General features: G+C 38.6%; 1 non-coding gene across 1 annotated transcript; it reads left to right on the top strand.

Annotated features, from left to right (window-relative positions):
- Positions 1-9,035: 9,035 nt before the first annotated feature.
- On the top strand, positions 9,036-9,142 carry LOC114404032. The gene has a single exon (XR_003664792.1). It is a non-coding gene; the product is annotated as a small nucleolar RNA R71 (small nucleolar RNA).
- The last annotated feature ends 231 nt before the right edge of the window (positions 9,143-9,373 follow it).

The raw sequence follows: 9,373 nt of genomic DNA, 5'->3' as shown, positions 1-9,373 counted from the left end.
TAAAAATACATGAAACAAAATATGGACCACCACGGGTACATAGAATGAATTGAAAAGCTCGATTTGGAAACTTACCCGTTGAAGAACGAAGAACAGATGAAGAACGGTGAATAACGGAGAAAAACCTTCACGGATTTGCTTACGGAAACCTCTCGGAAGCGTTACGGAAGCACCTCGGCTTACAATTTTTTTCACCCAAAACAGCTGAAATACCTCACCAGGGGCATCCCGGATCCTTAGAACAGCCTCCTTAGGCCTATTTATAGGAAAAAGGGGGAGGAGGTTGCCGCCCAGCTTGCCCAGGCGATCTGGGTTGCTTCCTCCAGAAGCAATCCAGCTTCAAAAAAAATTCTGGAAGGCCCAATTCAAAATTTCTAAATTGCTATTTGCACCCCCCAAGTTTGATAAGTTCACCCCCCATTTTTCGTAATTTACGGAAAAGTTACGAAAGCCTTACGGAAGCATATAGGACTTGATTTTCTTCTTTTTTTTCTCTTCCCTCTCACCCGTATTAAGTTAAATATGCTTATTTAGGATTATGGGAATTTTATGGAAGCATTACGGGTGTCCTGGAAGCCCCGGAATCCCATTTTTCAACAAAACGGGGGGTGTGGTGGCCACCTAGCTCGCCCAGGCGATCTAGGTTGCTTCAACCTTAAACAAGAAATTGCCCAGAAACCCCTAGAAGGGCCCAGATTCAAAAATTACTATTTGTACCCCCATTTTACTAAATACACCCCCCTTTACCTTTTTTTGGTAATTCTTTTTCCGTAACGTTACGAAACTTTACGAATTTCGTAACGATACTTATTTTCCTTCCGCAAGGTTACGAATCTTCACGGATTATGTATTTACTCTTTTTTAGCTTTCGAAGAAGTTACGAAAACTCACGGATTGCGAAAAACACCTCCTTTCGATTTTCGTCACATTAAGGAATTTTCACGGATCGCGTAAGCCTGCTTCCTTTTGATTTTCGGCACGTCTCGAGACTTCACATGTTGTGCAACAAAGGGTGCCAAGTATCTCGAAGCGGCCAATCAAAGGTTGTATATCATCAAATAATAATCCCCGGACAAAATTAGGGTATGACAACTGGCTAAGCACGAGACGTCGCCGCTAAGCTCATTTTGATGCGGCCCAAATTGGGGTTCATTGAGCTAAGCGTTACTCATGCCAGCTAAGCCCAATTCCTTGCAGCCATAGCAGCGCTAAGCGATCCATCAACCGCTAGGTGCATGCCCCTCTGTATTCAAGATGCATCATTTTAGCTAAGCCAGCCCAGATCCTGGCTCAACGAGAGTTTCCGGTTTTATGACCTGCAGAATTCGCTAAGCACCGCTTCTGTGCACTAAGCCCAGCTTAAAAAAAATTCAGATTTTGAATTTCAAACATGGGCTAAGCGCGAAGTTCCGCTATGCGACCAGCTTTGAGAAGCCAAATGTCTCTGATCGAGGCCGTACCCGAATCAAATAAACATTAAAAATACAGTATCTAGGAAGTGATCCTAGGTCGTCTCCCAACGAGCAATGGTCAACCAAACGTTCATAACAGATAGTAGGAAAATAGTAACGAATTGGGGGGGGGGGGGTGTTTGCTTTTGTAAATTAAACAGCGAATAGATGTGAATTAGAAAATATCAGAATTAAAACATGTTGCTTCCCCTTGATTCACAAGCAAGACTCTTATCCTAGGTTACGAGAGTTTATCCTTTATCATTTCAACCACTTAATCCAACCCTAAATTAAATTACTAAGCGAAATTTAACATAAGGCATTCATTATGTGATTAAGCAACACATACACCAATTAATCATAAACGATCATTAAGCATGAACGTAAATTAAGCGCAGAGACAATTAATCAAGCACTAAGCAAGCATGAATTAATAGCAACAAATACAGAGTAATTGGTGAAGAGGAAAAACTTATCAGAATTTAATAGTAATAATAAAAACTCAAAGAGAAATGTGCTTGATCCTCAAGAGAAAACAACGCTGGAGACTTAGCCTTCCATTAATCAATAGAGAACGAAATTATAGATTGAAGAACGAAATTTTATTGCTAAAACAAAAAAAGAGTAGAACTCTAAAACTAAAATGAAAAAGAGAGAGAGAGGAGAGGAGAGAGAGAAGAGAGCCTAAACTAGAACCTTGGTGCTGTTATATAGTTTTCAGTCCCAAAGCTTACAAATCGGTTTTAAATCCAAGCCCATAAATAAAATAAAATCTAGATAAGATAAGATAAGATAAGATAAGATAAGATCTAGATGAAATAATATCTAGATGAGATCAAATCTAAATAATATCTACTTAAGATAAAATTCGGTAGAATAAAATAGTCTGCTCTCTTCAAGTCCAAGCCCAATTCTGGATTCAAGCCCAAGCCCAATTCTGGATTCAAGCCCAATTGCTTATAATTCTCCTGAAATTAAATTAAAAACACAAAATTAATCCAGTAAGCCCAAATGATAAAATTGCATAATTAATTTGACAATTAAGACTAATCAGTAATTAAAATGGTGCAAAAAGGGTTAAGAAATAGGAGAAAATAATGGCACATCAAAACCCCCCATACTTAGCCTTTTGCACTCCTGGGCAAAATGAAACAAAGAACAAAATCCAAGGATATCAAAGAGAGACAAACAAAAACATTTACATATTTCTCAATGAACATCAAGGAATGAAAGGAATGGGTAACATCTAACATGAAGAAATCCAAAGAGTCAAGACATTCGTGAAAATCATCCAAGCAACCCAATCATGGCAAAATAGTTAATCAGCTCAAGAATGAAAAGTGATAAAGCCTCACAAGATATACACTCTATCTCTCAAGTGTCTAGGCTACTATTTACCCTCAAAGCACCCATGAAAACCAACACCACATAAACTTGGCAAGATTCTAAAATTGACAATCAACCCATAATCACAAGCACATGAGGATCAAAAGGTCTTTTAAGGTTGTAATGGGGCCAAGGACAAGGTAGGGAAAAATATGGAATAAGTAGCTAAATCCCAAAGGAATAGAGGAGCAATGGGGAATAAGTGCATATTAAGAAAAAAATAAGAAAACCTAAAGATAAAATTTAAACATAAAGAGTAGAACCAAGAGTCTCATCATTCTCTCTTTTTTTTTTTAGAACTTATTCACTCAACTTTATTGCTTTTATTTTTCTTTTTCTGATTGATTCAACTCGAAATATTTTTTTTTTGACAGTAGCATTTGAGAACTAGCATATCATTCAGCAGCATGTCCAACATTGAACTCATATGCAATGTACATCAGTATGGCCCAAAAATACATCATGAAGCATACCCAACAAAACATGTTATCCAATGAAACAAAACCCCCACACTTATTCCCAAAACAATTCCAAAGCTCCAAAATTCCTTAAGGGTAAGGTGATATCATGGTTTTTCACTTAAGGCTTGTAATGAGCTTCAAAACAAAGAAAGGGAAACATAGGCTCAAAGGGCTATCAAAGGGATTAATTCAAGGTAAGTCCATTTGGCTAGAGGCTTATAAGAACAAAATTGCCTAAATCATTTCCAAATATGCATGTGAATTAGGAAGCAACAACAAGAATCAAGCCAAGGCTATTGTGCAAGCAATCAATGGGGCAAAACACACCAAATGATTATGATGATGGCTCAAATTCTCACAAAGGTAAACTTATCACTTCCAAATTGAGCTTTCAAAACTACCATGACATGTAGAGGAAAAACAAGGATTTCAAATCACAAAATGTCAAGAGACTTTTATTTTCAAAACAATTACCCATTTCTTGAACATATCCTATAATTCAAAGAAAAACATGCAAAGTTGTACATGCAAACAGAATTGACCTAAAATATTAAACTAGAAACCCAACAAAACTAACAAAATTAACAAATCCAACAAAACTAGTAAAACCAAAACCAAAGAACACTCCTCCCCCCCCCCCCCCCCCCATACTTAAATAGCACATTGCCCTCAATGTAGCACAAGTAAAAGATTAAAAGCAATTTAACCATCAAATAGAATCGCACAAATGTAATAAAAGTAAAGAAGGAGATAGGAAAAGAAAAACTCCCTAAGTCATGGTGGAGGAAGAGTAGGGTGGAGTAAGGAAGTCTCTTCCACCATTGCGTCCACTAAAGAAGGGTTTGTGAGAAATGGCTTAAGTTGGTGTCCATTGACCTTGAAGCTCTTGTTTGTGGAGTCGCTTTTGATCTCAATTGTACCATAAGGAAAAACATTAGTAACAACAAAAGGATCAATCCACTTAGACCTCAACTTACCACTCATGAGTCCAAGCCTAGAATTATACAATAACATTTTTTGCCCAACCATGAAGTCCTTCTTAATTATCATGCTATCATGGAACTTCTTGGTCTTTTCTTTGTAGAACTTGGCATTCTCATATGCTTTTAGGCGGATCTCATCTAACTCACTCAGTTGCAACTTTCTTTCCTCACCAGCTTGATCCATAGAGAAGTTACAGGTTTTCACTACCTAGTATGCTTTGTGCTCAATCTCCACTGGAAGATGACATGTCTTTCCAAAGACAACCCGATAAGGAGACATTCCTATGGGTGCTTTGTAGGCAGTTCGATGTGCCCAAAGAGCATCATCAAGCCTGATACTCCAATCTTTCCTGCTTGGCTGCACAATCTTCTCTAAAATTCTCTTGATCTCCCTATTAGAAATTTTTGTCTGTCCATTGGTTTGGGGGTGGTATGGTGTGGATACCCTGTGTACAACCTCGTACTTTTTAATCAAGGCATGCATTGATTTGTTTCAAAAATGGGTTCCTTGATCACTAACGATTGCTTTAGGTACTCCAAACCTGCAAAACATATTAGATCTGACAAAATCTGCAACAACCTTAACATCATTAGTTCTAGTGGGCTTGGCTTCCACCTATTTTGAAACATAATCAACTACAAGGAGAATGTAAACATAACCAAAAGAGACAGGAAAAGGGCCCATGAAATATATACCCCAAACATCAAACACCTCACAGAATAGCATAGGTTGCTGAGGCATTTGTTGTCGCCATGTAAGTGCACTTCCTGCTCTCTGACACTGCTCACAAGTGCTACAAATCTTCCATGCATCTTTAAGTACTTTGCGAGTTGTCCTTTCAACACCCAGATGACCTCTCGGTGCAGAAGAATGATAGAACTGCAGGACTGAGTCAGTCTCATGATCTGGAATGCATCATCTAATGACTTGATCACTGCACAATTTCCACAAGTAGGGGTCATCCCAAATAAAATGCTTAGCATCACTTTTAATTTTATCTTTTTGAGCTTTAGATGCTAAGGGAGGAAAAACAGATGTAACTAAATAATTGACAATGTTAGCAAACTAGGGAGTAGAAAGAGAATCAGAAATACTATACAGTATATACAAATGATCATCCGGGAAATCATCCCAAATGGGTGAATCCTAATCAAACACACGTTCGATCCGACTCAAATGATCAGCAACTAAATTTTGTGCTCCGCTCCTATCACGGATCTCCAAGTCAAACTCTTGGAGCCAAAGCATCCATCGGATCAACCTAGGCTTTGAATCAGCCTTCTTCACCAAGTACTTTAGAGTTGCATGGTCAATATAAACAATAGTACGAGTACCAAGCAAATAAGAACAAAATTTTTCAAGAGCAAAAACTATGGCTAGTAGCTCTTTCTCAGTAGTAGTATAATTCGCTTGGGCAGCATCTAAAGTCCTAGAAGCATAATATATCACCGTAGGCAATTTATCATTTTTTTGAGCAAGGACAGCCCCCAATGCATAATTTGATGCATCACACATAAGCTCAAAAGGGGCTGTCCAGTCGGGTGCTTGGATGATGGGGGTGGTAGTCAATGCTCTTTTTAGTCAATCAAAAGCCTCTTTGCATTTATCATTAAAGTAAAACTCCACCTCCTTTTGCAACAAGTTGGATAGTGGAAGGGCTACTTTGCTAAAATCTCTTATAAATCGCCTGTAGAATCCTGCATGACCAAGAAAAGATCGCACCTCTCACACGCAAGAGGGGTAAGGCAATTGTGAAATAACAGAAATTTTTGCAGGATCTACTTCAATGCCCTTATTGGAAATAATGTTGCCTAAAACTATACCTTGCTCAACCATAAAATGACATTTTTCAAAATTTAGAACAAGGTTAGTTTCAGTGCATCTATTAAAAACCTTTTCCAGACTATCCAAATAAATATCAAAAGAGGATCCATATACAGTGAAATCATCCATAAACACCTCTATGCAATTTTCTTAAAAAATCACTAAAAATACTGATCATGCACCGCTGGAAGGTACCAGGGGCATTGCACAGGCCGAAAGGCATCCTCCTATAGGCAAAAGTGTCGAAGGGGCAGGTGAATATGGTCTTTTCCTAATCCTCAGGAGCAATAGTGATTTGCATATAACCAGAAAAACCATCAAGGAAGCAGTAGTGAGATTTACCTACCAAGCGTTCAAGAATCTGGTCAATGAATGGCAGGGGAAAATGGTCCTTTTTGGTAACCTGGTTCAGCCTCCTATAGTCGATGTAGACTCTCCAACTGTTCTGCACCCGAGTAGGAATCAGCTCCTCCTTCTCATTTTTTATCACGGTGAGGCCGGTTTTCTTCGGGACTACCTGGACGGGACTCACCCATTGGCTGTCGGAGATAGGATAAATGATTCCAGCTTGCAAAAGCTTGGTTACCTCCTTCTTCACTACATCAAGAATCACCAGGTTGAGTCTTCTCTGTGGCTGTCATACTGGTTTAGCCTCATCCTCTAAATTTATTTGATGCATACATGTGGATGGGCTAATACCAGGAATGTCCGCCAGGGTCCAGCCTATAGCCTTCTTATGCTTCTTGAGAGCTGATAACAACTTCTCGTCTTGCTCATCAACAAGGGAGGCAGATATAATTACTGGAAAACTTTTTCTATCATCCAAGTAAGCATATTTTAAATTTGATGGCAGAGGCTTTAATTCTGGTGTGGGTGTCTAGATAGTGGTAGAAAGAGATGGTTTCTCAGCTTGTACCTCATAAAGAAAGTCAGAGGTATATGTACTTCCTGAACAATGGTTAGTTCTATCTGACTCTAGAAAATCAATCTCAAGAGGTAAAACATCACCAGACATGTAATCAATATCAATTTCAGATTCACTCTCAGCATCAAATTTAGACATATGATTAAGTACAAATTCAGATTCAATGCATGAAGAGTTACAGGCATGCAGATTAGAATGAAGATCAATCATGTATTCATCAACAATATGGTCAATTATTTCAGCACGAAATACAGAAATATCTTCATATGGGTGTTTCATAGCATCAAGAATATTAAAATGAACAGTTATATCACCAAACTCCATAGATAGTGTGCCTGCATATACATCTATCTTAGTTCTACCAGTTTTCATAAAAGGTCTGCCTAGAATGATGGGAACTGATCCATGAGAAAATCCCTCCTCCATATTCAAAATATAAAAATCAACAGGGAAAATCAGTTCACCAACTCTAACTAAGACATCCTCTATGAAACCAGCAGGATAGGCAACACTTCTATTAGCTAAATGAATTACCACATTAGTTGACTGCAAAGGACCAAGAGATAGAGAATTAAAAATAGGCAGAGGCATAACACTAACAAAAGCTCCTAAATCTAGCATGGCATTGTCAAACTTACTATTCCCTATAATACAAGGTATGTTGAATGTACCTGGATCTTTACATTTTTCAGGGATTTGGGGAACAGATTTACCAATCAATGCAGAGACATTTCTTTCCATACTAATTCTTTCACTTCCTTTAAGCTTCCGCTTATTAGTGCACAGCTCCTTCAAGAATTTAGCATATCTTGGAATTTGCTTTATTGCATCCAGCAGAGGTATGTTTACCTCTACTTTCTAAATGTTTCCAATATCTCCTTCTCTGCCTCTTCCATTTTTTTGTTGGAAATTGCTCTTGGAGGGAATGGAAGAGGGATATGCTGCTTCTGTAAATCAGAATTACCAGTGGAAGATTCACCTACATAGAAATTGTTAGGTAACTTACTCTTTAAATTTTTGTCATCATTTTTTTCTAGAGTAGAGTGAAGTTGGGCAGGTTCATTTGTGGATGAGGAAGATGTTGTTGGTTGAGGTCCTTGACACTGTTTTCCCGACCTCAATGCAATGGCACTCACATTTTTGGGGTTCTGGACAGATTGAGAAAGTAATCAGTCAGAATTCTGGGACTGTTGTTGATTTAACTGTGTAGCCAATTGTCCCATCTGATTAGTTAAGCTCTAAATGAAGGCTCTGGTCTCTTGTTAAAACTGCATGTTTTGCATAGTCATTTGCCTCATAAGTTCTTCAGGGGAAGGTTGCGGAGGAGCCTCAACTATTTGTTGTTTCTGGGGTTGTTGTTGTTGTTGTTGTTGTTGTTGTTGTTGCTGGATTGGTGTAGTAACGTATGGTCTGCTTGGGCCAGCAGCATTCTGAAAATAAGGTTGTTGTTGTTGTTGCTGCTATTGTGAAGGATTCGACCATCTAAGGTTGGGATGATTCCTCCACCCGGGATTATACCTGTTGCTGGAGAGGTCATAATTGTTCTGTTGTGGCTGATTTTGCTGCTGAGGTTGAGGAGGTCTATTGTAGATGTTTGCAGCATAAGCTTCAGGCTGTTCAATTGCTTCAGATTGTTGCACAAAAGGGTATAGGTCTGTGTAGTGGTCGACAGAGGAGCATAAACCATTGAGTTTGGCGACAAGTGCAGATTTTTTATTCATGGCCAGTTGGGTTACTAGGTTAACCAAGGCATCTAGTTTACCTTCAAACTTCTTAGTCTCGACTGATGAAGATGAATTCGTGGCTACTTCATGCACTCCTCTAATGGCAATAACATCATTTCTGGCACTAAATTGTTGGGAGTTGGAAGCCATCTTCTCAATTAAATTTCTGGCTTCAGCAGGGGTCATGTCTCCAAGGGCTCCACCACTGGCATCATCTATCATACTTCTCTCCATGTTACTGAGTACTTCATAAAAATATTGGAGAAGAATCTGCTTAGAAATCTGGTGGTGAGGGCAACTGGCACATAGTTTTTTAAATCTCTCCCAGTATTCATATAGGCTCTCTCCACTGAGTTGTCTAATGCCTGAAATATCCTTTCTGATGGTCGTGGTCCTGGAAGCAGTGAAAATTTTTTCTAAGAATACTCTCTTGAGGTAATATAGCCAGTCCTTTGCCACTCCCTCTAAAGAATGAGGAAAAGCCTTCAGAAATATGTGATCTGTGGCGTCCCCAAAATAATGACTGGTTTAATAGTAATGATTTAATTAACAAAAACCATGGTAATTTTTTTTTCTTCCTTTTCTTTTTCATTTCTTTCTCTTTTCACCAAAATAAGG

This window comes from Glycine soja, chromosome 20, assembly GCF_004193775.1.
Source record: "Glycine soja cultivar W05 chromosome 20, ASM419377v2, whole genome shotgun sequence".
NCBI classification, from domain to species: Eukaryota; Viridiplantae; Streptophyta; class Magnoliopsida; order Fabales; family Fabaceae; genus Glycine; species Glycine soja.
Note: the sequence above shows the minus strand (reverse complement) of the source record. Positions and strands in the feature narration are given on the sequence as shown.